At 35.7% G+C, this 26,716-nt stretch overlaps 1 protein-coding gene across 5 annotated transcripts in view; it reads left to right on the forward strand.

The window, feature by feature from the left end:
* The window catches only part of Unc79 (unc-79 homolog, NALCN channel complex subunit), a 258,968-nt gene that overhangs the window by 931 nt on the left and 231,321 nt on the right, over window positions 1–26,716 (forward strand). Inside the window, exon 1 of one of the 5 annotated variants that reach the window (XM_048799243.1) lies at window positions 10,861–10,928. The exons of the other annotated variants lie outside the window; for them this stretch is intronic. The gene's annotated coding sequence lies outside the window, so the exon portion shown is untranslated. Of the gene's footprint in view, window positions 1–10,860; window positions 10,929–26,716 lie in introns of those variants that run through there. 5 annotated transcript variants of the gene reach the window in all.

Here is a 26,716-nt window from a genome sequence, read left to right on the forward strand (position 1 = left end):
GTTGGGCGGGTTGGGGCGGGGTGGGGATGAGGTTGGGCGGGGTGGGGGTGGGGGTGGAAGAGGAGGTGGGGGAGGGTGGACGTTGATGGCAGCGCGGCGCTGTCCCCGGTGCTGAAAAATAATGCGGTCTTCCCAGGCTTGTGGTGGTTTCGCAAGACTAAGAGACCCTGCGAAATGAAATTAAAATGGGGTCATTCTTGGGAAAAAGAGAATTCGTATCTTTCAGATAAACATTTCAGTATCTCTTGTTGCAGTGGGGGAAGGGGGGCAGCGGCAAATCAGGGGCGGGGAACTGTCAGTTGCAACCCAAAGCCTGCCTGGCCTTCTGAGCATGCCCAGTTCTTGGTGCTGGAGCCATCGGGGAGTTTGAGTCTGCAGTTTCCACTTCGGGTTGAAGAGGCAAGAAAGGAGAGGAGGGGGAGGGAGCAGGGAGCCAGCCAGAATTCTGGATTTAGTATAAGGAAAATTAACTCATGAATACCAACACTAGTGCTAAAAGTAACCACAACCATGCGGTGCTTAAAGAAAGTGCAAGGGGCGCTGGGAAAATGATCTAATGGATCTAATTATTTTTCCAAGAGCAAGCTTCCTTTGTAGGGCAGCTTACACAAACTCTAACATATAGCACAGGAGAATTTTGGCTGTCCCAGTAATGTTAACTGTGTACTTGATTGGAAACAATCTGCTACTCCTTATGGACGGAGTAACTTTCTAAGACGGTCCCTACAGTCTCTCTTATTGCAGTGCGCACAAATAGGCCTTGGGCATGTACTTTATAGGTTGATAAATGTGAAACATTTTCCTGAATGCACTTGAGGGATTCAGGAGCTTCAACCTCTGGTTGGAAATAAAAGATGTTTTTATTAAGTAATGAGTTTGGATTTTAAACAAATATACCAAAACTTATTCATCTAAATGACTTGTTTCTTCCCAAGCAGTAAACACTTATGTTGATAATGCTGACCCTACTTGAGAGTCTTTGTAATTCTTCTTTGGAATGGTTATTAAAGCCATTTTATGAGACGCATAAAACAGTAGTCTCTTTGGGGAGCAGTATCTTATATATGATAAAATGCATCATGTCACTTATTCACCAGAAAGGCTGAATGGACTGAAGGCTCAGAATTCTCAGACTGCTGGTTCTTTAGGGATTGTGCTGACCACCTACCACCTAAATTGTTTTTGGAATCTGGAAGGTCCTCATTTCAATCTTAGTTCTGCCACTCTTTGACCTTGGGCAAAATAATTGACCTCTCTGAACCTTATTTCCTCATCTGTAAAGGGTAATAATGTTAATGGGGTTGTTGTGAAGATAAATGAGAGAACACACATGGAAGGTTTAGTAGGCCTAGCACATAGCATATACTCAATAAATGATGGCCATGACACTGGCAAGTTTTTTCCACTTAAATAGTCCATCTCTTCTAAATAGTTACGGAAGTCTTTTGTGATTATTTTTTTGCCTGTTTGCAAAAGTTGAATCTACCCTGACAATGAAAAATTCTGCTTCCATAGAAGCTTTTAAAAAAATTGGATGCACTCTGTTTTGAGTAATGGTAACATAGTTGGAATCAGTATAGAACTGCCCACTGGAGAATATCATACCCTTGAGGATTTTATTATGGTATGATTGTCAAAAACAAAACAAAACAAAACAACAACAACAACAAAAAAAAAAACCCAAAAAACCCACCACCTATCATTTGATTTTACAGTAACATATTACATAAGTAATTTCAGGTTAAAGCCAGTGAGTATTACTGCCCTCTTACTGTGCTCCCTTCCTTGGTATTTTTTCTTTTTTTTGACATGCACTCGGTGGTTTGTTTTGTCTATTTCCTGGGCAGTGAATGCCAGGATGAATAAAATCTAGATGGGGACTTGTTTGTATAGGGCAATTTGTGGGCTTAAATAGCTATTTTATACTTGTTTATAAAACAGATGTTTTCATCTGTAGAGGATGAAAGACACTGTATTTGGAACTACAATGTGGATTTGAGCTTTGCATACCCTTCTGATTAACTGTAACACATAGGGCAATTAACTTAATAGTTTTGTGCCTCAGAATCTCCAACTGTAAAGTATGGAATAAGTAGTATTCATCTTTGTTTAGTCCTAAGGGTTTTGGAGGGCAAAGGAGGTAAATAGGAGGAGGCTGTGAAAAGGATAAGGAAGCTTTGGGTGTTTTTAGACATTTTTATTTGGAGTGAAGATGTTAGGAATTTTTTTCTTTCCCTCTTATGTGCACTAACATGAGTGACACTCCAGTGCACATTACGTACCTGAAAATAGAGCAGAAGCACAAAAAGATGCATAGTTGATGTTCTTGAAGAATAAGTACTTTTTATTAAAGAGAAGTTGCATATTGGTGATAGTTTATTGTCATACTTGGTAGGAGTATGACGAGGGGAAAGGAGAGAGAGAAGGGAGGGCCATGAGATTTTTCTTTTCTATTGAGTGTGAAGATCACTAGAAGGGAAAAGAAGAGACTGAGATTTCATTTCTCCTCTGCATTCAGGAGCATGCTCAATACCACTTTCCACGGACCAAGGGGGGGAAGAGTTAGTTTTAATATAATATCAAGATATTATTTTTATTACTCTTTTTCTTGGAGCCTCTTGATGTGGGCAAAGGTTTCACTGGTGCAGGAAGTAGACATAGTTTGGTTGAACCAGCAAAAGGAAGTACTTGCATTTCAACCTAAATAGATTACGTGACTTACCTTTAAAGAGTCATGTATCACAGAGAAATGAAAAATGAATTTTATTTTTATATGGTGGCATTCTCTGTTATGAGATAAGTAATAATGATGAGAGACAATTTAGTTTTAACAAAGATATAGTTTGGAGGCTGTTTTTAAACATTAGTCTGTTTTTAGTGCTATCTGCAGAGCCTTATAACAGGAGGGGAAATCTTCCTAGCAATTTCTCAGGCGATTACACAAGAGTTAAATTCTTTTTCCTCCAGATGATTCTTTTTCTAACAGTCAAAGTTCATTATAGTTAAAATGTTTATGTAGCTGACATAGAATTGGGAATAATAAAAGTAAGAATTTATGGTTTCTTTTATTTGGGATTCTAAAGAGGAGTCACTCCCCTCCCCCAACTTTCTCTGTCTTCTAAGAGTTAAAACTGACCAATCAGGAGTACTTTGGAAGTGCTCTTTCAAACAAAGCTCTGCTTTGTATGACAGCAGAAATTAAGAGTTGGGGTTCTAGAGTCAGTTTACTGTCTGGGTTTGAATCCTGGCTCTGCCTGCTGCAAGCTCTGTGACCTTGAACAAGTTAATTTAACTTGTCTAAGCACTGATTGCATCATCTTTATAATAGGGATAGTAATCATTGTTGTGAAGATTAAATGAGGTGATCCATGAAAAGTGCTTACCATGGAATCCTGACACATAATGTGAAGATAATAGATGTAAGCTATTATTACCATCATCAAGAATAAAATTATGTGCTTGCTGCCAAAATGGGGATAATGATAAAGTTTGGATTAAGCCTTTCAGAGTGTAACAGAACAAGAAGTAGCCATGATGTTAAATGGGGTATGGACTGTTGGACTATTCTTCCTTGTATCCAGGCCTCTTCTCTAGCTCTCAGGGTGGAAGGGCATGCCTTCCTGGCAATTCCTCGGCTTGATATGTCTCATAGGGCACTGGCTAATCCCCTTAACAGAACATTTCTAAGGTATGAACTGCCTATCTATCACTTTTTATGCTGTGAAGACAGTGTAGCAGCTGTTAAATATACATCCTTTATATAAATATCCATCAAAATATTTGTCAAATTTGGAAATCAATCTGTTGATAATTTGGGTAACAGCTAATTATAGAAATGGGAATGTATAATATTTTTATTGTATTCACCCAACTCCGTATCTTTATCTCAGTAACTAAAAACTTTTGATTACTTTAGATACACTTTTAAGAATATATTTAATTATCATGATTTGAAGTTGAAATGGTCCCTCTCCCATGCATAGTTGAGGACCACACTGGAGAAAACGATAGTTTTTTTTTTTTGTTATTGTTTTTGCAAATTATATGGTAACATTTCTGAAGTAGAAAAGTACATTGTTATAATCTTTTAAAAGAACCTCTAATTTTATTCATATATGCAAAAAATTAGAGTATGGCTCTTAACTCTTGTCTGTGGTTGCAAAAAGAACAATGATTTTCAGCCTTTGCCTTGCATGATTTTTCTGTATCATTTGATAGTAGTTGCTGGATTCCTTTTTTATGCTTTCCTTTTCTGACTGTTCCTCCTCAGATGTTTCCTGAGGGCTCTTTCTTCCTGATTTTTAAAAATTGTGTTTACCCAAGTTTCCATGATTGGTCCTCTCTCTTTTTAATTCCACAGACTTGATGTCATTCACTTGGATGGTATCAGTTATTTCCTCTATGGGAATGATTTCTCAGTACAATTTTCATTTTTGTTTGCTTGTTTTTGTTTTGTTTTGTTGCTGGTGGTTGAACGCACAACCTCTCAATACAGTTTTCTAGTTCAAACATGTCTCTGAAATTGGAGGCTTCTGTCTTTATCTAGATCTTATCCTCAACGAATCCAAACTCATTGTCTTCTGTCCCAAAATCGGTACTTCTTTTTGTATTACTCATTTCAGAGGATGGCACTACCATTTTCCAAGTGAAAAATCTGGGAGTCTCCCTAAACTCCCGATCTTTGTGGTAACTCTTTGACAAACCATGCCCTGTTGATTCTAGCCTTCCCAACTTGATCTCAGCCCTGCGTCTTTGCTCTAGTTACAGTGGACCATTTTTCAGTTAGTTCTTCCAGTGCTCCATGCTCTTTTTGGCTGGAATGCCTTCTTTCCCTCCATGGACCTCTCTGTGCTTGTCTAATGCCTACTTACTGCTCAGTATTTAGCTTGGAATCCCTGACTGATTTCTGCCTTCTCTCATACCTTGTTTGTGTGTTCACAATGTATTTTAATAATTAGTTTTCTTGTTAGTTGCCTCAATTTACTTTTTGTGTAGATTGTGTTATGTTCATATTGTGTCTTCAACATGCAACCCATTGCCTAGTGCATAGTTTGCACAAAAATTCCTTGAGTAAGTAAAAATGATTGAGGGTGGATGAAATATCTTTTATAGGGAAGGATTATATAATCAAGTTTTGGGATAGCATTAATTTGGAGATTTTACTTTTTTATTATGTGAAGTTCTATATTCCATACAATGTGAACATTGTATAAAATGGATGTTTTTCAAATGTATTTATAGGGAGATAAAGCTATAGTTATCAAAAGTACTTAAAATATATTTGCTAAATTAAATATTATAGTATTTATATAACAAGCCAAACTTTTCCTGAACGTTCATTGTGGTTTTGGTTCTTTCTAATTAGCTAAATTTTCCTTTTATTATGTTTATCATAATAATTATGATTCTAAATTGGTAGGAAATCTTAGCACACAGATGACTGTTATTTCTTAAGATAAAGCAGCATTACATTTGAAGTTGCAAACTCTTTGGGATGTAGTTTTACTTGGATCCTGTTCAAGTTTTATGTATTGATTACTCAACCAATAAATAAGATTTGAGTTGGGATTCTTGTTTTGCAGTAATTGTGTTGGAGATTCATGTGCATTTATTTCTTATATTCTAAAAAGATATGGGAGCTTTTTGTATAACTGAACACATATATTGACTTAGAAATGAAATGTTTATGCCTTGAAAAGTATAGTAAGCAAAAATTTGTTCTTATCATTGAACTAGCTTTCTGTAGTGTGGAAAGCCCAACCATTTCATTTAGGATTTTTATCTTCTTTCAGTCCATATGTTCTGTTTTTGTCTTTTTCTTTTCATCTTCTGGACTTTTCAGGAACAATGTTCCCAAGCAATATATTGATTATTATGTGAGTCTTACTTAATATTTGATGTGGATTAAAGTTGGAGGAGTGTTCAGCATTTTGAGGTATCTTTTGTTTTTATAGGTCCTAGAGACTTAGTCTCACACAAGGTAAAATTGAGTGGACATATACATTTGTGTACATATAATGTTAATTTAAGAATAAATGATCTGGCTGAAGTTGTGGCTCAGTGGTAGAGTGCTTGCTTAGTATCTGTGAGGCATTGGGTTTAATCATCAGGACGACATAAAAATAAATAAATAAAATAAAGGTATTGTGTCCATCTACAACTAAAAATATATATAAAAAATGATCTTGCCTCAGAAGTGGAAATATATAATAATTCATAATCATATAACCAAATTAGCATGTCAGAGTTATATATATTTGAATTTAAGCTTTCTAAGAAGGAGAGTTTAGACATTTATTTGTACCTACTCTGTGCTAGGCACTTTGTTATATAATAATTTATTCTCATAATACCTTTGAAAGACAAGTGTTGTTACCTTAGTTCTATGGTTATATCTCCTAAATATTCCTCAGATATCTCACTTCTTATTTATTCTTACCATCATCAACCTAATTATGGGGTTTATCATCTCTACTATGCCTCCCTGTGTCTGCTTCTGCCCTCACATAGCTGTCCAAATGATCTATTGAAAATACAGAGACCATCATGTCATTCTTTTTAAAACATGTCAGTAACTTCCCATTACTTTTGACCCATATTAAAATGCCTTCTCTTAGGGAGTAGAAAGAGCTTTTCCTCGATGGTAGAATATTTTAAATATATGTAGACTGATTGCTCAATAATTTTTGATAATAACGTGATGAAATTTCTAGACGCTTACCTCTTTACATCACTATTTAAAAATGTGTTCCAGTTCTTTCTTATGACCTCTTTAAAATGTGGCACTTATATAAAATACGACTTAGTACTTCATATATACCCTAGCTAGTGCTGAGTACAGGAATTTTTATTTCAGAATTTAAGTAATCCTTCGGCTCTTTCAATAATCTCAAGCTGCCGACCCTCTTCAACTGCCAGTTCTGTTCCACAGGAATAGCTGTAGTTTTCCTTCATCCTCTATCTGTGCAGTTGAAAGATAAAATGTTCAGCTGTATATTAGTCTCCTAGGGCTGCTGTAACACATTACTACAAACTGGCCACCTAAAACAACAGAAGCTTATTGTCTCACAGTTGTAGAATTGAAAATCTACAAAAAGTGTTAGCAGGCCCTAGGGGTCCAATCATTCTTGCCTCTCTCTTGGCTTCTGGTGGTGGTCAGCAATCTTAGGAATTCCTTGGTTTGCTGTATCACTCCAATCTTTGCCTGTATCTACATATGGCCTGTATTTCTGTATCCAAATCTCTTCTAAACACACTCCAGTCATTTGATTTAGAGTCCATCTTAATCCAATCTGACCTCATCCTAACTGATTATATCTTTGAAGACTCTATTTCCAATTAGGGTCATGTTTACAGTTGCCTGGAGTTAAGAATTGAACATATAATTGAGGGTGGGGGGGCAGAATTTAATTCATTATGATCCTTATTAAACACTATCTTATTAGTGTTATTTCACTGTTATGACTGATTCTATCATTCAATGTATTAGCCATCCTTCCGTGAATTTTGTATCAACTATCAAAAATAATGTGCATTCCTATATGAAGTATCCCAAATGAAAATGATGAGGAAAAAAGAAGCACAAAACCTTGGGAACTGTCATTAAAATATTTGTTTCAAGTTGGCTCTGAGCCATTAATCAATACTTTTTTAGATATGACAGTTTCACTAACTACAGATCTATTCTATTGTGGTACTACTCAATATTTTATCTATTCACTTATTCAACAAATATTTATTGGGTGTCTATAATGTGTTAGGCACTGAACTAGGTTTAGGAAGAGCTTCCTGGTGAGTCTCCAAGGGCATCAGATTTTGGAGAAATGTATATATTCTTCAGCTTTTCTTTAATAACCTATCAAGATCTCTAAAACAATAAGATATTAAAAAGAACTTGGCATGATTCTCCTCCTCTTCCTCCTTCTGTTTAAACTGAAGGCTAATATTTTTGTAGAGAATTTTGACTCTCCCCTTTCTCATTCATTATTCTTAATTTTCAAGTTTTTCTGGCTTTGTTTTTCAAATTCTTCCAAATTAATTTTATAATTGAGTTGAATAGCTCAAAAAAACTTCATAGAGTTATGAATATCGCATTACATTCATAAAATGTCTTATTTAGGAAGAACTGACATCTTAATGATATTTAGTTGTACTGTCTGACAACATGGTATGTCTTTTCATTGGTTCAAGTCTGTGCCTTTGCAGGGGTAAAGTTTTGTCTTATAGTTGGGCAAGGTGACATATACCAGGAATTCCAGCTACTTGGGAGACTGAGGCAGGAGCACCACAAATTTGAGGCCAGCCTGGGAAACTTAGTGAGACCCTGTCCCAAAATAAAAAATAAAAAAGACTAAGAGAGCACCCTTGGGTTCAATCCCCAGTACCAGAAAAAAAAAGTTTTTGACTTATATATTTTGGAATTTTTTATTAAACTTATGCGTAGTATTTTATATTTTTTATTACCATAATCGGGATGTTTCTTTTCATTCTTATCTTTTAATTTTATGGTTAGGGCTATTGATTTTTGTCTGCTAATTTTATAAACTTACTTTACTAAATTTTTTGCAGTCATTTTCCATCTATTCTTTTGGGTTTTCAAGATATATAATTATATGTTTGCGAATAGAAAATAGTTTTATCCTTTCTTTTTCTATTCAATTTTTATGCCTCTAATTGCATTTTTTTTCCTAATTTCATTGGCAAATATCTCTAACACAGTGTTAAATACAGCAGAGAGAGTAGGTGCTTTTTTTCTTGCTTTTACCTTTAGCAGGGAGGGCCTCTGGTATTTCTCTATTAAGTAAGATATTCTTTGGAGCTGATGTAATATGTTAAGGAATTATCCATCCATCAAATCCCATTTTATTGTTCTTAAAATATTTTTCCTCAAGGGCACTCAACCACTGAGCCACATCCCCAGTCCAATTTTGTATTTTATTTAGAGACAGGGTTTCACTAAGTTGCTTAGCGCCTTGCTTTTTGCTGAGGCTGGCTTTGAACTCACAATCTTCCTGCCTCAGCCTCCAGAGCTTCTGGGATTAAAGGAGTACACCGTGCACCACCATTCCTGGCTTGTTTTTTTTTTTTTTTTAACCTGAATGGATGTTGAATCAAATTCATTTTCTCCATGTATGGAGACTATATGATTTCTTCTCTTAACTTTATTAATACCCAAGATTGGATTTTGTCACATTTTGCAGAAGACATTTTGTATTGCTATTAGTAAGTTAGATAGATTCATAGTTTTTTGGGGGGAGGTTTAGTGTAAAGATTAATTCTAGTCAGGATCTGGGAACAGTGTTTATTTTACCCATAATACAAGGTGAGTTTGGAATTTTCTTTCATTGCTGTGGAATAAAGTAGAATTGGTATTGTCCATCTTTAAAGTTGGTTAGAATTTCACTCTGAAACAATCTGGCCTAGTATGTTTTTTTTGTTTTGTTTTGTTTTGCAGTAGAAGTCTTTAACTTCTTTCTGTATTTGTTCTATGACATTTGTTCAATCTAGTAACTTTTTGTTTCTACTGGGGTCAAATCTGGAAGTTTTATTTCCCTAAAAAATTATACATTTCAGGGCTGGGGTTGTGGCTCAGTGGCAGAGTGCTTGCCCCGCACGTGCGAGACCCTGGGTTCTATCCTCAGCACCACATAAAAATAAATAAAATGAAGGTATTGTGTCCAACTACAACTAAAAAAAAAACCTAAAAAACCCCTAGTGTATTAAAAAATTATACATTTCATTAAAATTTCAAATATGCATAGAATTATGCAAGGGAGTTCTTAGAAATTAAAAAAAAACCTGTATTTGATGTTGGTTTTCTCCTTATCGTTTCTAATGTTGTGTATTTAATGTCACATTTTTGTGCTTTCTCCATTGGGCCCCTCCCTTTTTTATTGGGTTAGTTATTGGTTTATCTGTTTTATTTCTTTTCCAATGAGGTCTTTTTTGTTTTTATTTATAATGTCTACTGTGGTTTTCTCTTGGAGGGGGCAAATTAATTTCAACATTTATTATAAATACTGATTATTTTGTTCTGATTCTTTGTTTTATTATAGTGTTCCTTTTCTAGGTTTTTGAGTTGGTTGTTAATATATTGAAATTTTTATTCATATAGGCGTTTCATGCAATATATTTTCTTTGACACTTCCTTTGATGGTAGCCTGCAGATTCTAGTAAGGTCAGGCCTTTATTCTCACTCTTTTCAAGAAATTCTGTAGTTAATTTTGCATTTTGCCTTTGACCCAAAAGTTGTTTGGGAGTGTTTAAATTTCCACATGGAAGGACATTTAAAATTTTTGTTATCGATTTCTAGTTTTATTGCATTATGTTCTGAAGGTGCTACTATATTGTTTTTATTCTTTAAAACTTTGAGGTCTTCTCCGTGTCTTAAGACTTCTTCAGTTTTTGTGAATGCTGTTTGTGTACATGGAGTTGTAATCTCCATTATTAATACAATTTCATAGTTTGATAGATATCTATAATAGATACCTTATTTATGTTGTTCAGCTCTTCTGTACCTTTATTAGTTTCAGTTCACTTGATCTTGAAGTGTGGGAGGTCTGTTAAAGTCTCTATTGTTGGTGTTTCTGTGTCCCCTTGCATCTTCTGTGGGTGGTGCTTAATGGAAGGTTTTACTGTGTTGCTGGGTGCATAAATGTTAATAACTAGTTTCACTGTGAATTGTGCTGTATGCACTAGGTGCATGTAATGCTCTTATCTGTGTAATGCTTTTTGATCTGAATTCCATCTTGTCAGAAATCAAGATTATGACCCCTGTTTTCTTTTATTTGTTTTTGCCTGATATATCTTTCTCTATCCTTTTATTTTTAACTCTTTTGAATCTTTTTGTTTTAGGTGTGTCTCTTGTATTCTGCATAGTGTTGGATTTTGCTTTATTAGCCAAACTGAAAATCCTTTTCTTTCAATAGGTGAGTTAAGCCCATTTACATCTATTGATATGATTAATATGTTTGGCCTCAGTTCTATCATATTGTTTTATCGTTATGTCTTTTATATCTAAGCTCTTTCATTATGCAGTGGGTTTAATTTGCTCATTTGTTCTGCCATTAACTTTATACTAATGCCTTTCTATAATACCATTAGTTCACTTGTTTTTTTTGGACTAATTGATTCCTTATATTGAACAGTGTTGGAGTAGGCTTACAATCTCTTGTTGTCCTTCCCCTCCTTCCATCCCAGTCTCTGACATAAAGTAGTGTCCCTTTATTTCCACTTCATACCCATTAGGCAGTCACATCCATATGCACTACTTATTCCCCACCTTCCCCCATTTCTAAAAATTGTACCATGTCTATTATATGCTCTGTCTTATAACCATGAATTAGCTTTTTCTACAAATACTTTTACATTTCATATTCTCCACTCGTGCTGCTGCTCTCTCTCAGTCTTTTTGGTTGTGAATCTCCTTTTCTAATAGATTCCTTAGGAAAGACTCAAAAGATCAATATTCCCTGCATTTTGGCAAATTTATAATGATTTGTTTGCAGCTTTGTACTTGAATATCAGTTTGGGAAGCTATAAAATCCTTGATTTTTTATTTCCTTTACTTGAATGTCTTAAATTCATTATATGATTTTCTTTTGGCATGAAGAATTGGTGAGAAGTCTGATGACAATCTTAGTTCTTTTTTCTTATTAACGGTTTAATGTTTTTTGCCTGGTTGCCCAAGTGGTTTTTTATTTTTCTTTAAAGTAGCTTTAACTATAATTTGATTCAGTATTGCCTATGCTTAAATGATTACAGCATATCTTTCCAATATGTAATTTCAAAAATTTTTATTATAAAATAGGGAAATGTTCTGTGTATAACATAGGAAGTGTTCTAGTGAAGTGTTCTGGGAATGGTTTTGGTATTTGTTTTGTTCCATTGTGTAGGCACTCTTCCTTGCCATCCCTACTGTACAAACATTGCCTTGTTCTTTCTTCTGTATGGATTTCTTTCTAATGAATTTTTTTTAAATAGTGTTAGTTGTTATTTATTTATTTATTTTTATGTGGTGCTGAGGATTGAACGCAGAGCGTCACATGTGCTAGGCAAGTGCTCTACTAACTGAGCCACAACCCCAGCCCTCTAGTGAATGTCTTTAAAATCTTTTTGAAACCTTTCTTTTGTTTTTTTCTTAGAGCTATGTGTACAATGTACCTTTATCTGTCTACATGTGAATTAGCCTATGTATAGTGATTTCATCTATATATAGAAATATATTTATTTAGCCCTTAAAAATAAATGTTAAATATTTTTCATAAATCCAACTTATTCATTTATAAGTATAATCATCTGACTCTGTCATTACATCTTCTAGTGTAGACATGCCCAAATACCTACATATTAAAATGTTATTTTTCCTCTTTTTGTTAATTATGGAAATAATTACATATAATAAAATTCATTCATTTTTAAAACACAGATCGACTTATTTTGCTAAGGGCATAAAATCATGTAATCACTATCATAAGCAATATAGAGAAAAGTTGCTTTACCTCGAAGAGAATGCTTGTGACCTTTGTTCTCAGTCCCCTCCTTCTAGCCCTAGACCCAGGAAGACATTGATCATCTTTCTGTCATTATCATGATGCCTTTCAAAGAATTCCATACAAATAGAATCATTCAATACATAGGCTTTCCTGTTTGTGATAGTCAACTTTCTATCACTCTGACAAAATATTTGAGATAATCATTTTATAAGAATGGAAGGCTTATTTTGGCTCATGGCTTTAGAGATTTTAGTCCATGATCACTTGGCCCTGTTATCTTTGGGCCTGTGGCAAGGTGGTATATGAGTAGTAGGAATGTGTAGAAGAGGCACGTGCTCACCTTGTGGCAGCCAGGAAGCAGAGATGCTCCTTTAAGGGCATACCTGCAACTATCTAAACTTCCTTCCCTTACGCCCCATCTCCTAAAGGTTAAATTCCCCATCCCCACTGGCACCACAGTCTGGCAACCAAACCTTTAACACATGGGCCTTTGGGGGATATTTATCCAACCTATAGCAGCTTTTATTTAGTATAGTTTTGGGGGGATTAATTTATGTTATTGTATTTATTACCACTTCATTCATTTTTTTTATTGTTCTATAGTATTCCATGGCATGAGTTTACCATTCACCAGTCAATAGACATTTGGGTTGTTTCCAGTTTTGGGCCATTATGAATATTGCTGCTGGGAATATTTGCATACATGTTCCAAGTGGACGTATGTTTTTATTTCTCTTGGAAAAACATTGTTTGATAGCATAATAAATGGATATCTAATGTGATAAAGTGTTGCTGTACTATTTTACCAAGGGACTATAACATTCTGCATGCCCACCTGTGTGATACAAGAGAGAGCTCCAGTTGTTCCACATTCTCCCGACACTCGGTACTAGTCAGCATGCAGTGGTATCTCAGGGTGGTTTTAATTATCATTTCTCTGTAATGTAGTGATGTTGAGCGTCTTTTCATGTGCTGATTGACCATTTGTATATCTTCTTTTGGACAATGTGTGTTCAAAACTTTTGTTCATTTTTATTCAATTTTTGTTTTCTTTTTGTTGAGCTGAAAGAGTTTTTTTTATATGCTCTAGATTCAAGCACTTTGTTTTGAAAAATTTTATTTCCAATCTATAGCTCCTTAACTATCACTTTCAAGAAGTAAAACTTAAGCTGGGCACTGAGGCTGGGGAGGCTGAGGCAGGAGGATCGTGAATTCAAAGACAGCCTCAGCAATGGTGAGGCACTAGGCAACTCAGTGAGGCCCTGTCTCTAAACAAAATACAAAACTGGCCTGGGGATATGGCTCAGTGGTCAGTTGCCCCTGAGTTCAATCCCCCGTAATTCCCGTATCCCCAGCAAAAAAAAAAAAAGTAAAACTTAAATCACATAGTTTATTCTATGGATTTTTAAAAAATCATTTGTTCTTTCAATATCCTGTGTAAAAGATCTTTACCTAGCCCAGTGTCTTAAATATTTTCTCCAAAGTTGTCTTCTAAAAGCTTAATATTTTTATTTCTAATATTCAGGTCTATGAACAATTTTGAGTCAATTTTTATGTATATTGTGAGGTAAGGTTTGAGGTTATTATTTCCATATGCAAAGTCTATTTATTCTAGCATCATTTGTTGCAAAAATAATTTTGTCTCTATTGAATTATCGTGGGATCTTTGCGGAAAATCAATCAAGTATATGTGTATGTATCTATGTATTTATCTCTGGGCTCTATTTTGTTTATCTATCTATATGTCTCTTTATGTCAAGAATATACTGTCTGAACATACTCTCTTTATGACTGTATGTCTTCCATGATTTGTTATTGTTTTCCCAAATTGTTTTAGCTATTTTAGGTCCTTTGCTTCTTATTTATTTATTTTTGGTACTGGGGGTTGAACCCAGGGGCGCTTAACCACTGAGCCACATATCCAGCCCTTTTTAATGTTTTATTTAGAGATGGGATCTTGCTGAGTTGCTGAGGCTGGCGTTGAACTGGCAATCCCCCTGCTTCAGGCTCCCAAGCTGCTGGGATTATAGGTGTGTACCACCTATAATTTTAAAATTAGTGTGTCATTTTTTCCCCAAAGGAAGCTGATTTTCATTGGTCTGTTGATCATTTTAGGGAAGATTACTAACTTAACATCGAGTTCTTCAATCTTAGATGATACACACATAGACACACACACACACACACACACACACACATTTAGATCTTACTTAATTCCTGTTTGCAATGTTTTTGTAGTTGCTGTATCCTCAATAAAATTTATTCCTCAATATTTTTATGAACGGTGTTGTTTTTCAAATTTGATTTTCTAATTATCTGTGGTCAGGATAATTAAATACAATTGATTTTTGCATGCTTCTCTTTTATCCTGCACTCTGTCACACTTGCTTATTAGGCTGAAAAAAATTATTAACTTTTTTCTTTAACGAAGTTTTTTTACTAACGTCTTCAACATGATGATCATGTTTACATCTATTTTCCCAATCTCAATGCCTTTTTATTTCTTTTTATTGCCTTCAGAACAATGTAAAGTGATGTGTAGGTTATTATTTTTTTGGGGGAGGTTTTAAATTTTAAATTCAATTTCTTTAATTGATACAAAGCTATTCAAAGTTTTTTTTGAGGGGTGCTTAATTTTTTCTTGGGTCATTGGATGGTATGGAAGAAAAACAAACTCAAACTCAGTTTCTCCTAGTGTATGCTTATAACATAGGTCCCTTCTGTGACTTCAACAGTTTTGGGGATTTCTCCCCACAGGTAAGCACTAAGTTAATTCTGTAGTGGATATCAGCTGGGTAGCCTCTAGTTCAGTTCAGTTTGATACTGCATACCTGGAGATCTCAAAATGTTGAGGGCTGTCCTTGACATTGGGTCCCCTGCTCACTTCAGATGCCAATCTTAGGCCCCAGTTTGTTTTACCTGTGCTTCTCGATGACCAACTATAAATCAGGGCTCCCACACTCCCTCCTGAGGTGTACTAGTTTGCTTGAACCACACACACAGCTTGGGGAAATACTTATGTATGTTGGTTTATTATTACATGTTATGAAAAGAATACAAATGAAGCTATGCATAGGGCTGAGGTATGGGGGAAGGGCACGGAAGCTCCCCGGGTGCTGCACTCTTCAGAAGCTCTCGGAACCTTGTCTTTTTGGGTTTTTATGAAGACTTCATTGCATAAGTGTGATTGAAGCATGTGTAACCATGTAGAACTATGTTTGGAAAGAAAGGGTGTAATCTAATTTTATGAGAATGACAGGGAACCCAGCAAGGCTTGTTCCATTTCTTCTTGGCCTCTCTTCCTCCTAGATATTGGGCAGGACCCTTCTGAAATGGCCATCTAATGATCTACTATTATACAAAGTAGGTCAGAGAATTTCTAAGTGACCAGCTCCAAGATAGAAAAATGGGAGAAAATTAGAGAAATCCTAGTTCCCTAGCCTGTCTTAGGGAGAAAAAGGAGCAGGTGAAGAAGGAGGGCAGGTGATCAGAAGGAGAGATTTAACTCTTTGAGGCCTGTTCTGAGGCCTGAAGTGCCCCACATTATCATAAATCCCTTTACCTTTAGCTCTCTGAAGCAGTTCCAAAGGAACCAAAGACAAAGGCCATGTACTTGAACTTCACTGTTCTCGTCATTTAGTAAATAACAAGGGCTGTGGGAGTTATGAGCCAGAAACTGTGGTTGAAAACAACAACAAAATATCATCCTATCACAGGTGGGTTATGGTTATTTGTGTCTTTTGAGGAATTTGTCTGTGTGACAGATTTGTCCAGATGTCTATTTATTGGCAAAAAGTTGTTTGTAATAATCCCTTATTGTCCTTTTTAACACCAGTGGAATTTGTTGCTGTGCACTTCCTTTACTTCTGATATTGGCAATTAATATCTCTTTTTTTTTCCCTTCATGATTTGTTTGGTTAGATGTTTATAAATTTTTGGGTCTTCTTTGAAAACCAACATTGGTTTTGGTGATTTTCTGTATCATTTCTGTTTTTTATGTAATTGATTTCTGAATTTAGCTGTTTCCTTTTGGTTTAATTTGCTCTTTGTCTAGTGTCTTAAAGTGAAAGTTTGTAATATAGATTTGAGATCTTTCTTCCATTGTAATATAAAACTAATTTATAGCCATAAATTTTTTTATGAGTCTTGCTTTAACTGCATCCTACAAATTTTGATAGGTTTTATCTTCATTATTGCTGGGTTTGAAATAGTCTATAATTTCACTCTGTTTTGGCAAAGTTTCTTTAGAAATATGTTGTTTAATTTCCACATATTTGGAATTTTTCTGGTTATCTTTGGTTTGGATTTCTAACCTGAATCCATTTTTGTCAGAGAACATGTCTGTGTGATTTTAATTTTTTGACATTCATTGAGACTTGTCTTAGGGCCCCTAATATAGCCTATACTGGTAAACACTCCATGTGCAATTGAAAAGAATGTGCATTTTTACAATTGTTGGGTGATGTTTTAAAATCTTCTGTGCCTTTACTGATTTTTATCTAATTTTTCCCATCAGTCGTGATTTTGGAATTTATTTTTTCCTTTAAAGGTGTCAATTTCTGTTCTATGTGTTTTGAAGCTCTGTGATTGGGTTCATATATAGGCTATTCCTGTTGAATGTTCATTTTTTGCTATGAAGTGTATTCTTTATCCTTACTAATATATTTTGAAATCTATTTTATCTGATACAGATATTGCTACTCCAACTTTTGTTTACAGTTTGTGTGGTATATATATTTTCCATCAATTTCCTTTCAACTTTTTAAACTTTCCTATTGGCTTCTTAGGCATTTTTTTCTTTCATTTTAAAAATAATGGTTGCTCTAGCAATTAAAATATACATCCTTAATTTTTCACAGTTAACTCATAGTTAATAATGTACAACTTTATTTAAAATATAGAAATTTTGGGCCAGGGATGTGGCTTAGTGGCAGAGCACTTGCCTAGCATACACCAAGCCCTGGGTTCAGTCTCTAGTACTGCAAAGACAGACTAAACAAAACAAAATAAAAGAAATAAAATATAGAAATCTTGCAGATTTATGGGCTCATATATCTATTAGGTAATTGTTCTTTGTAATATGTATACATATGTCATAAACTCCATAACACAGTGTTATTTATGACTTTAATTTTAAAGTTATATGGCTCATAAAGAAATTAAAGAAATTAAGAGGAAAAGAAAGTTCAATCTTTTGCTTTTACTTAAGGTATTTACCATTTTCTGAGAGACTTCCTATCTCATGCCATTTCTCTTTAGCCCAAAAAACAACTTCTCTTTTCTTTTTTTGTGGTGCAGCTCTGCTTTTGACAAAATTTCTTAGATTTTTTAAATCTGGAAATGTCTTTATTTTGCTTTTATTCTTGAATAATATTTTTGCTGAATGTAAAATTCTGCTTTGACAGTTGTTTTCTTTCTTTCAGTACTTTAAAGATGTCATTCCATCTGGCCTTCATGTTTCTAGAGGGGGAATTCAGCCATTGTTACATGTCCATGAAGTATATACAATTGCTTTTATCTTGATGCTCTTTATATTTGGCTTTTGCCAGCTTAAATATCAGGTGGTCTTCTAAGTATTTATTCTGCTCTGTGTTTATTATTTTGTGTTTGAAAATGTCTGCTTTTTTGTCAAATCTGGGAAATCTTTGGCCATTATTTCTTCGAAAATTTTCCCTCCTCCATTCTTTCTCTCCTTCCCTTATGTATTCTCATTACACATACATCTTATTCTTTGATATCATCTAACAGGCCTCTGAAGTTCTATTCTTTTTTACCTCCATCCCCCCCACCCCCCTTTTTTTAACTTTGGACACTTACTATTAATCTGTTTTCAAGTTTGATATCCCATCTCATGATTTTTTTTTTATTTCAGAAGTCATATTTTTCATTTCTAGAATTTCCATCTTATTCATCTTTCATTGTTTTTGCTTTTCCTGCTGAGACCTGCCATTTCTCTGTTTAGCGTTTCATGCTTTGAAAGTGTATTTTGTTTTACTTCATTGAGGATAGTTAGAGCAACTGCACTAAATCCATGTCTGTGAGTTCTGACATCTGTTTTATTTCAATATTGGACTAGATTGACTTTCATTTCTTTTGAAAATGTGTTTAATTTTATTTGTTCTTTTTTTGGATAATTTTGAATCCTATACTGGATGTCTTGAATATTAAAGTGTGGAGACTTTGGATTCTAATACCCAATTACTATGTTTTCTTTATTTCAATGGGTCATTTTCTTAGTTGGAATTGAAATGCGAATTCTTGCTCAGGTTGTAGCTTGTGACTCTGTTCAGATCTTTTCTCTTAAACTGGTGCATATCCCAGTGTATTATTTTGCACTTGTATGGTTCAGGGGTCAGTCAGAGAGGTAGATGTGGAGAGTTTGGGATTCCCTTTCTGTTCCTGCTCCCTTTTAGAATTTCCCCATTTGCATGAGCATTCAGTTTGCTAACTTTCCTTTTCTAGATCCCCAGGCTAGAAAACTTGAGGGTTTTCCTTGTCTGCCCTTACCTTGTGTGGTCTGAATACTTTATTTAGTCCCAGAAGCCAGAAGCCACTTGGTTCCCTCCTGCCCCTCCTTTTCCTGGGAGCTTGAATTCTGCAACTGATGGCTTCTGTTCATTCTCCTGTAACTTCTGGTAGCTGTTTTTTTTTTTTTTTTCTTTTCCCATTATGTGAAGCTTCTTTAGTTATTTTCTGTGGGATGAAAAGGGCTCATTGGTAGAGGTTTAGTTTATCATAACCAGAAACTGCTTCATTTCTTTTTAATTTTTAAGAATTTCTCTTTTACCTGGCTGGGGATATAGCTCAGCGTAGAATGCTTGCCTGGCATGCATGAGGCCCTGAGTTCCATCCCTAGCACCACGGAAGTGTGAAAGTTTCCCCTTTCTAGGCCTTATTTTTCTTAACTATTACTCTTTGTATTTACTCATTCTTTTATTTTGACCGATTTAGTTTTAATTTTTGAAATATTTCTTTCCTTTCTAATTCTCTCCATAAAAATTTTACCTTTCTTTCCAAGATCTTTCTTTTAACTGATCACTTAATTTCAGTGTTTTACTAATACAGTTTCAACAATTTCTTAATTTTTCTAATTTTTTTTTAGTTGTAGATTGACACCATGCCTTTATTTATTTTTATGCAGTGCTGAGGACCGAACTCAGTGCCTCACATGCCAGGCAAGAGCTCTCCCACTGAGCCACAACTCCAGTCCCCAATTTCTTAATTTCTTTTAGCTTGTTTTGAAGTCTAACATTTAAAAAAATATGGCTATGCTGTAATTTTCATCTGTTTAGCAGATATGTCTACATCTTATTCTCATTTTCTTTTTTCCCTAAGTTATTTTATTTTTTAAATGGAGAAAATTTATACATACTTATTGTATACAGTATTTTGTTTTTAAATATGTATACACTGTGGAATGGCAAAATTTACTAATATATTACATGTTTTCTGTGGTATTTTTTTTCTTGTGTTGAATTTGTATGGGATTTTATTTTATTATGATTTCTTAAAAACTTTTAAATTAACATTAATGTGTGTGATTTGGTTTTTTTTTTAAAACATCAAATTGTATATTTTATTTATTTTTATGTGGTGCTGAGAATCCAATCCAGTGCCTCGCATGTGCCAGGCAAGTGCTCTACCACTGATCCACAAGCCAGCCCTGGGATTTGCTTTTGATAATTTTTTAGATGAAATAAATTTTTCTGTAATTTTTAAGAAGGAGCAATGTAATATTAGGGCCCCTCTTCCATTAATTATTTACTTATTTTTTGTAACGTGGTTAAAAAATATGCCCTTATTCTTTTTGAGATATGCTTTCTTTGGTTCTCTTCTCTCCTTCATTTATACTTTCTTTTTCATCTAGTGTCCTTACACTGTTTAATCTAGATTCTATTCCCGGTGGCTTCTCCATGCAGCCTTTCTTTGAAGGTAGCTTTGTTTGACTACTTTGGATTGAGAGGCTCCAGCACCATCAGATCTGTCACCTGGAGAAGCCCTTTGCTTGACGGCTGTTTTTGGATTAGACCACCATGGTTTCCATTGAGTCCTTTTGACCATCTGGGAGGACTCCTGTCCCGACAACCATTTTCTTTCCTTTTGTGACTTCCTGCAAGGATGCTGATACCACATGGGTGTGTCTCTGACCTGAGTTGTTTGTCTTTCTGTTTTATGTGTTTCATGAGGTAGACATTGTTAGTCTTGTTATCCTCATTGATATGTCGAGTTTTTTTTTTTTTTTAGATTGTTTTAGTTGGACACAATACCTTTAATTAATTAATTAATCATAATTACTTTCATTTTTTTGTTTTTTGGTACCAGGGATTGAACTCAGGGGCACTCAACCACTGAGCCACATCCCCAGCCCTATTTTTATTTTATTTAGAGATAGGCTCTCACTGGGTTGCTTAGGGCCTCACAGTTGCTGAGACAGACTTTGAACTCACGATCTTCCTGTCTCAGCCTCCCAAACTGCTGGGATTACAGGTGTGCGCCACTGGTGCCTGGCTTTAATTTATTTATTTTTATGTGGTGCTGAGTATTGAACCCCATGCCTCACACTTGCCAGGTAAGTGTTCTACATTGAGCTACAACCCCAGCCCGATCTGTCTAGTTTTTAAAAATTTGTTATAATATATGCATACATTCACACAATAAAACAGTATAATTTGATCAGTTTCATTCCCCATTCCCTCCCCTTTCCCTCCCCTTGTTTCTCTTCTTCTATTTTACTGGTCTCCCTTCTATTTTTTTCTTTTTTAAAAAATTTGTTCCAATCAGTCACACATGGCAGCAGAATGCATTTGGACACACTGTACAACAAATGAAGCACAGCTTCCCATTCCTCCTACTGTATAGGGTGCAGTCACACCAGTAATGCAATCATACATGTACATAGGGTAAATAGGGGCTGTCTCACTCCACTGTCCTTCCCATCCCCACCACCCCAACCTTCCCGTCACTCCCCTCAACACAGTCCAAGTTCCTTCATTCTCTCCCGCCCTCCACTATGGATCAGCATCTGCTTATCAGAGAAAACATTCAGCCTTTGGTTTTTTGGGATTGGCTTATTTCACTTAGCATGATATTCTCTAGTTCCATCCATTTACCTGCAAATGTCATAATTTCATTCTTAATTAAAGCTGAGTAATATTCCATTGTGCATACATACCACATTTTCTTTATCCATTTGTTGAAGGACATCTAGGTTGGTTCCATAGTTTAGCTATTATTAATGAGCTGCTATAAACATTGATGTGGCTGTGTCACTGTAGTATGCTGATTTTTAAGTCCTTTGGGTATAAACCGAGGAGTAGGATAGCTGGGTCAAATGGTGTCAATCTGTTGAGTTTTAATGGGAGGCCTTGTGTTGGCTCAAAACTGTGCTGCTGCCATTGCCCTCTTCCCAGAAACCTCCTCTTTTAGCATATTTAAGCTGACTCATTTTTAAAAAATGGTAGTTGCCTTTAGAACCAGTCTTGTGACGATTCACCCACTCTCAATTTCTGGGTCAAAATAAAGACAGGCAGCTCTTTTATTCCTGAAAAAAGAGTGATGATCAGGGGTTGTGATTGTGGCTCAGTGGTAGAGAACTTGCCTACCACTGGGCTTGATCCTCAGCACCACATAAAAATAAATAAAATAAAGGTATTGTGTCTATCTACAACTAAAAAAAAAAAAAGAAGAAGAAGAGTGATGATCAAACTTGTAAATATGGGAGCCTTGGCATTATTATGTTTTCCTTACCCTTCTGAGGTTATGCTTATTCTTCAGTTTTTTAAAATTAATTAATATGATATTTGGATAACAAAACTGTAAAGAAAAGCAAGAGAGGGATAACAGAAAAATTCAGAAACTGTGACTATAGTAAGATAGGGGGATAAAATCTGAGATAGGTACAGGTGAGATACAGAAAATGTTCTGTCTTCTAATCTGGGTGGTAAGTTAGTGGGTGTATATATATTACAGTTTTGGGAAGTATACACATAATTATATACCCTCTTTCATATCATGTAGATATTGTACTAAATGAAGTCTGGGAAGTTCTGGATTCAGCTTACTTGAGAGCTCTTCCCTGGGATGTCACTGAGCAAGGTCAGAAGTGAGCCCTAGGAAAGAAGGATTCATCCTGCTTGGGGTTTTGGTAGCTACACTGTAAGCTTGGAGACCCCTGGGGAAAATGTGGTGGGGGAATGGGTTGCTTTGTATTTTCTGCTTAAGCTCAACACGACCTACCTTTACCTCTTAGAAGTAGGTCAAAACAGAATACTTCTTTGGGGACAAAATGGGTGTCCTTAGCTATTTGAGAATTTTGTGGAGTGGGAACTTCATTGAACACATGAAGACACATAAGAATCTGAACCCCACTTGCCCAGTATTCTGCTTTTGAAACACAGTATAGTGGGCATGGGCTCTTGAAGATGGGAACTTGAACATTCTCTCTCTTGAGCTCTGCTACTCTGGTCTTGATTGATTGCCCTCTCTGCCTGACATACAATTGAGTCTTTCTTATTCCAGGAGAAAGGCTGGCTGGTATTCATGATTTGTAGTTTGCATGAATATAGAATTATAATTTGGGAATGTTTTGTTTTCAGGGTTTTGAAGGCATGACTTCAGGATTGTCTTGCTTCCAGTGTTGCTTTTGAGGAGGATTAGGCTATTTTGATTCTTGATCTTTCCTAAGTGATGCAAAAAATTTTAGAAATACTAGAAGTATATGGAATCTTTTCTTTGTCTCCAGTGTCTGACATTTTGCAATGATGTGCATTGTGGTGTTTCTACATTGTAATGAGCCCTCTTAATTTGCTACTATCTAAAATTTAAAAAAAATTTGTTAATGATTTTAACCCTTCTGCTTTTGCTATTGTCTTTTTCTGGAATCTTCTGTACTAATCATCTCCCAGATTTTGGCTCTTTTTTTTTTTTTTTTGGTGTACTTTGGTGAAATTTCCTCATCTGTTTCTTCTGACCTTTCTGTTGATTATTTCTGGGACTATTTCTGTTTTTAAAATGCACAAAATCTTTTTTTTCTTTGTATGTCATTTTTTCTTAGTATGACAACATTCATTCATGGGTAGAAGATCCTCTTTCTGATATTAATAACAGGTTTGTTTTTGTTTTTGTTTTTAGTACCGGGGATTGAACTCAGGGGCACTTGACCACTGACCTTCTGAGAGGCCGCATCCCTGAGCCCTATTTTGTATTTTATTTAGAGACAGGGTCTCACTGAGTTGCTTAGTGCCTCGCTTTTTGCTGAGGCTAGCTTTGAACTCACAATCCTCCTGCCTCAGCCTCCCAAGCCACTGGGATTACAGTGGCTTTAAAAAAGGTTTTCTTCTTCTGTATAGGCCTTCTTCCTGAAAGTTGATTTTCTGTTCCTTCTAGTCTCTCTTACATGTTGTAGGCTTTCTTTAGATGTCTGTCCATTCCTTGCTGTCTACTCATGATTAAGGGTTGGGCCAAGAAGCCCAACCCTTGGTAAATCATTTATCAGAGGAACCCCTGACGTCATTGTCTTTAGATCTGGCCTTTTTGGTCAGGTTCACAGAAGGAAAGAGGAAAGAAGAGGTGTCCAATCTCCAGCCTAAAGGGTAAGAGTCTGGCTGATAGGTGTTGGGGGGCAGATGTCCGCTCAGCTCTGCGTTCACCATTCACAGTTCATATAACCAGCAGATCTTCTTGGTTTATGTAGGTTACTTCTGTCTTCAAATGTGTGTGGTCTGCATTACAGAGTCCCTCTGATGTATGTTCTTTCTAGGCAGATTCTTCAGATCTGCTGAGCTGGGGAGAAATGTCCCCTCAGGGATGTGAGGGAAGGGAGAGAATTTAGGGTTCTAATTTCTCTTAAACTCTTTTCAGCCATCCTGCCTCCTCCCCTACCCCTTTGGCACTCTTACCCCTTCCCTTCACCTCTAGTTCCAGGCTAACTGATGCTGTTTGTTTGGGGCCTTTTGAGAATTCTGAGAGGCACATGCCTTGATTTTTTTTTTTTTTTTTTTTTAGCCTTCTGTGTTGCTGGCCTGAAGAAGATGATTGTTCTGCCCAGTCAACTGCCAGTTGCCTATTGGTTTTCAAGCTTCTAAAACTATGTTGTTTTGTGCCTTCTTGCTTGTTTCTTCTTTCTTGTTGTCTTAAAAAATTTCTTTTCTGCAGTTGAGTGGCATTTCAGGTGTGTGTGGTTTGATTGTCTTCATTTAGTAGTCTTAAAACCTCTTCTACTTTTTAAGCCTAGTTTTTTTCTTTTTCTTTTCTTTTTTTTGTAGTACAACTAAGGATTGAACCCACCAGAGCCTTGCTCATGCTATACAAGCACTCTACCAATGAGCTACTTCCCCAACCCCATTCCATTTTATTTGAAATAGGGTCTTGCTAAATTGCCAAAATGGTCTCAAACTCCTCCTTCCCCAGCCGCCTGAGTAGCTGGGATTATAGGTGTGCAACTCCAAGCCTGGCTTTCTCATCTTTTGTCTTAGTATCATCTCTTCTGAGAGGCCTTCATGGAATACTCTATGTAAAAAAGATATTCTCTGACTTTTTTTTTGCTTCTCTCTCTAACCTCTTATTTATCCTCTATTTTAACCCTTTGCTTATTTCTTGTAGACCTTTAAAAAATACTTTTCCTTTTTGTTCATTTATCATGCTTTCCCATCTGCTACATGAGCTCAGGGGCTGTGGTTATATTATACAGTATTATATTCCCAGGATTTGGCAGATAGTTGACCCTCAATAAGCATTTGCTGATTGAGTGAAATTACAGTTATACATGACTGAATGAATTTTTAAAATGTATTTTTAGTTGTTGATAGACCTTTATTTTACTTATTTATATGTGGTGCTGAGAATTGAATCCAGTGCCTCACACATTAGGCAAGCGCTCTACCACTGAGTTACAACTCCACCCCGGATTGAATGAATTTTAAAACTGATAACTATTTCTTCAGTTTTCTTATCTATAAAAATAATAATGGCAGGGGAATAAAATCAGAGTCAAAATTCTTTTTTTGTGTGGTAAAGTGCTTAGAATAGTGCCTGTCACATGGTAAACATGACAAAAATGCTGGTTGTGTTTTAGAAATTCTTCAAAAATGGTACTTAAAGAGGTACAGTTTTATATTTAATTGTTCAATTTTGATCAAGTTAAAGAAAATATTATGATATATTGGACTGAATTATTCTTGAATATTGTATACTACACCCTGAAAAAGATGTACATCTGATTTTAGTTCCAAGTTGATCATGAATCGCCACTGACTTTAGTACTGTTGTGGAATGGAATATTTTTCCACAAGAGAGCAGTATCCCAAATATTTCCCAGTGGTTGTCCACATAGGCAGCTATTTGAAAACAGTGTTGGCTGTGATTCCTCTTCTTATTGAAGCAATTCTGGGACATCTGTGTCTGAGGGAGTAGGATCTCTTTTCAGCACAATCATTTTCTTTTGAAATTGGACCACATAGATTAGATGGATGTTTTATAATTCCAGGTATATCTTCAGTATTGAATGCAGATGTAGAAACTTAAAGAATGATTCATAGCCATCAGTCTCTGCATGTCTCTGAAATTATTTAATTCCCACCAAATTGCTCCTCAGTTCTTCAAAAATCGATGATTTTTATTTTTGGAGGGAACATGGGTCTTGCTAAATTGCCCAGGCTGGCCTCAAATTCATGAGCCTGCTGCCTCAGCCTCCCAAGTAGCTGGTGTACAGGCATGTGCCCTGTGCCTGGCTTATGATTTTTTTTTTTTAAAAGAGAGAGCTTAGTGCCGTTTAGAAACAAGATTAAAGCTTTTTCTAGTTTTTATGTGTTAAATCCATGTGCCTAGATTTATACTTTCTGGAACTTATCAGCAATGCTCCTTTTCCTTCCCCTGAAGTTTCAACTACTGTATTCACATGCTTTGTCACATGGCAAATACAAGCTTGTAAATCATTCTTTTGATGGGTAGGAGGGGCTGCATAAAATTTGGACTCAAGTTATTTAATTCTATTTATTTATTTATGGTACTAGGAATTGAATTCAGGGCTACTTTGCTACGGAGCTATATCCCTAGCATTCCCTCACCCCTCTTTAAAAATTTTGAGGGTCTTGCCAAGTTTCTGAGGCTGGCCTGGGCTCTGCAATCCATCTGCTTCAGCCTCCTGGGTTGCTGGGATTATAGGTGTGCGCTGCCACGCCCAGCCATATTTAATTTAAAATCTTGATCTGAAGAATCTTTTTAGT

Source organism: Marmota marmota, unplaced genomic scaffold (assembly GCF_001458135.2).
Source record: "Marmota marmota marmota unplaced genomic scaffold, marMar, whole genome shotgun sequence".
NCBI lineage: Eukaryota > Metazoa > Chordata > Mammalia > Rodentia > Sciuridae > Marmota > Marmota marmota.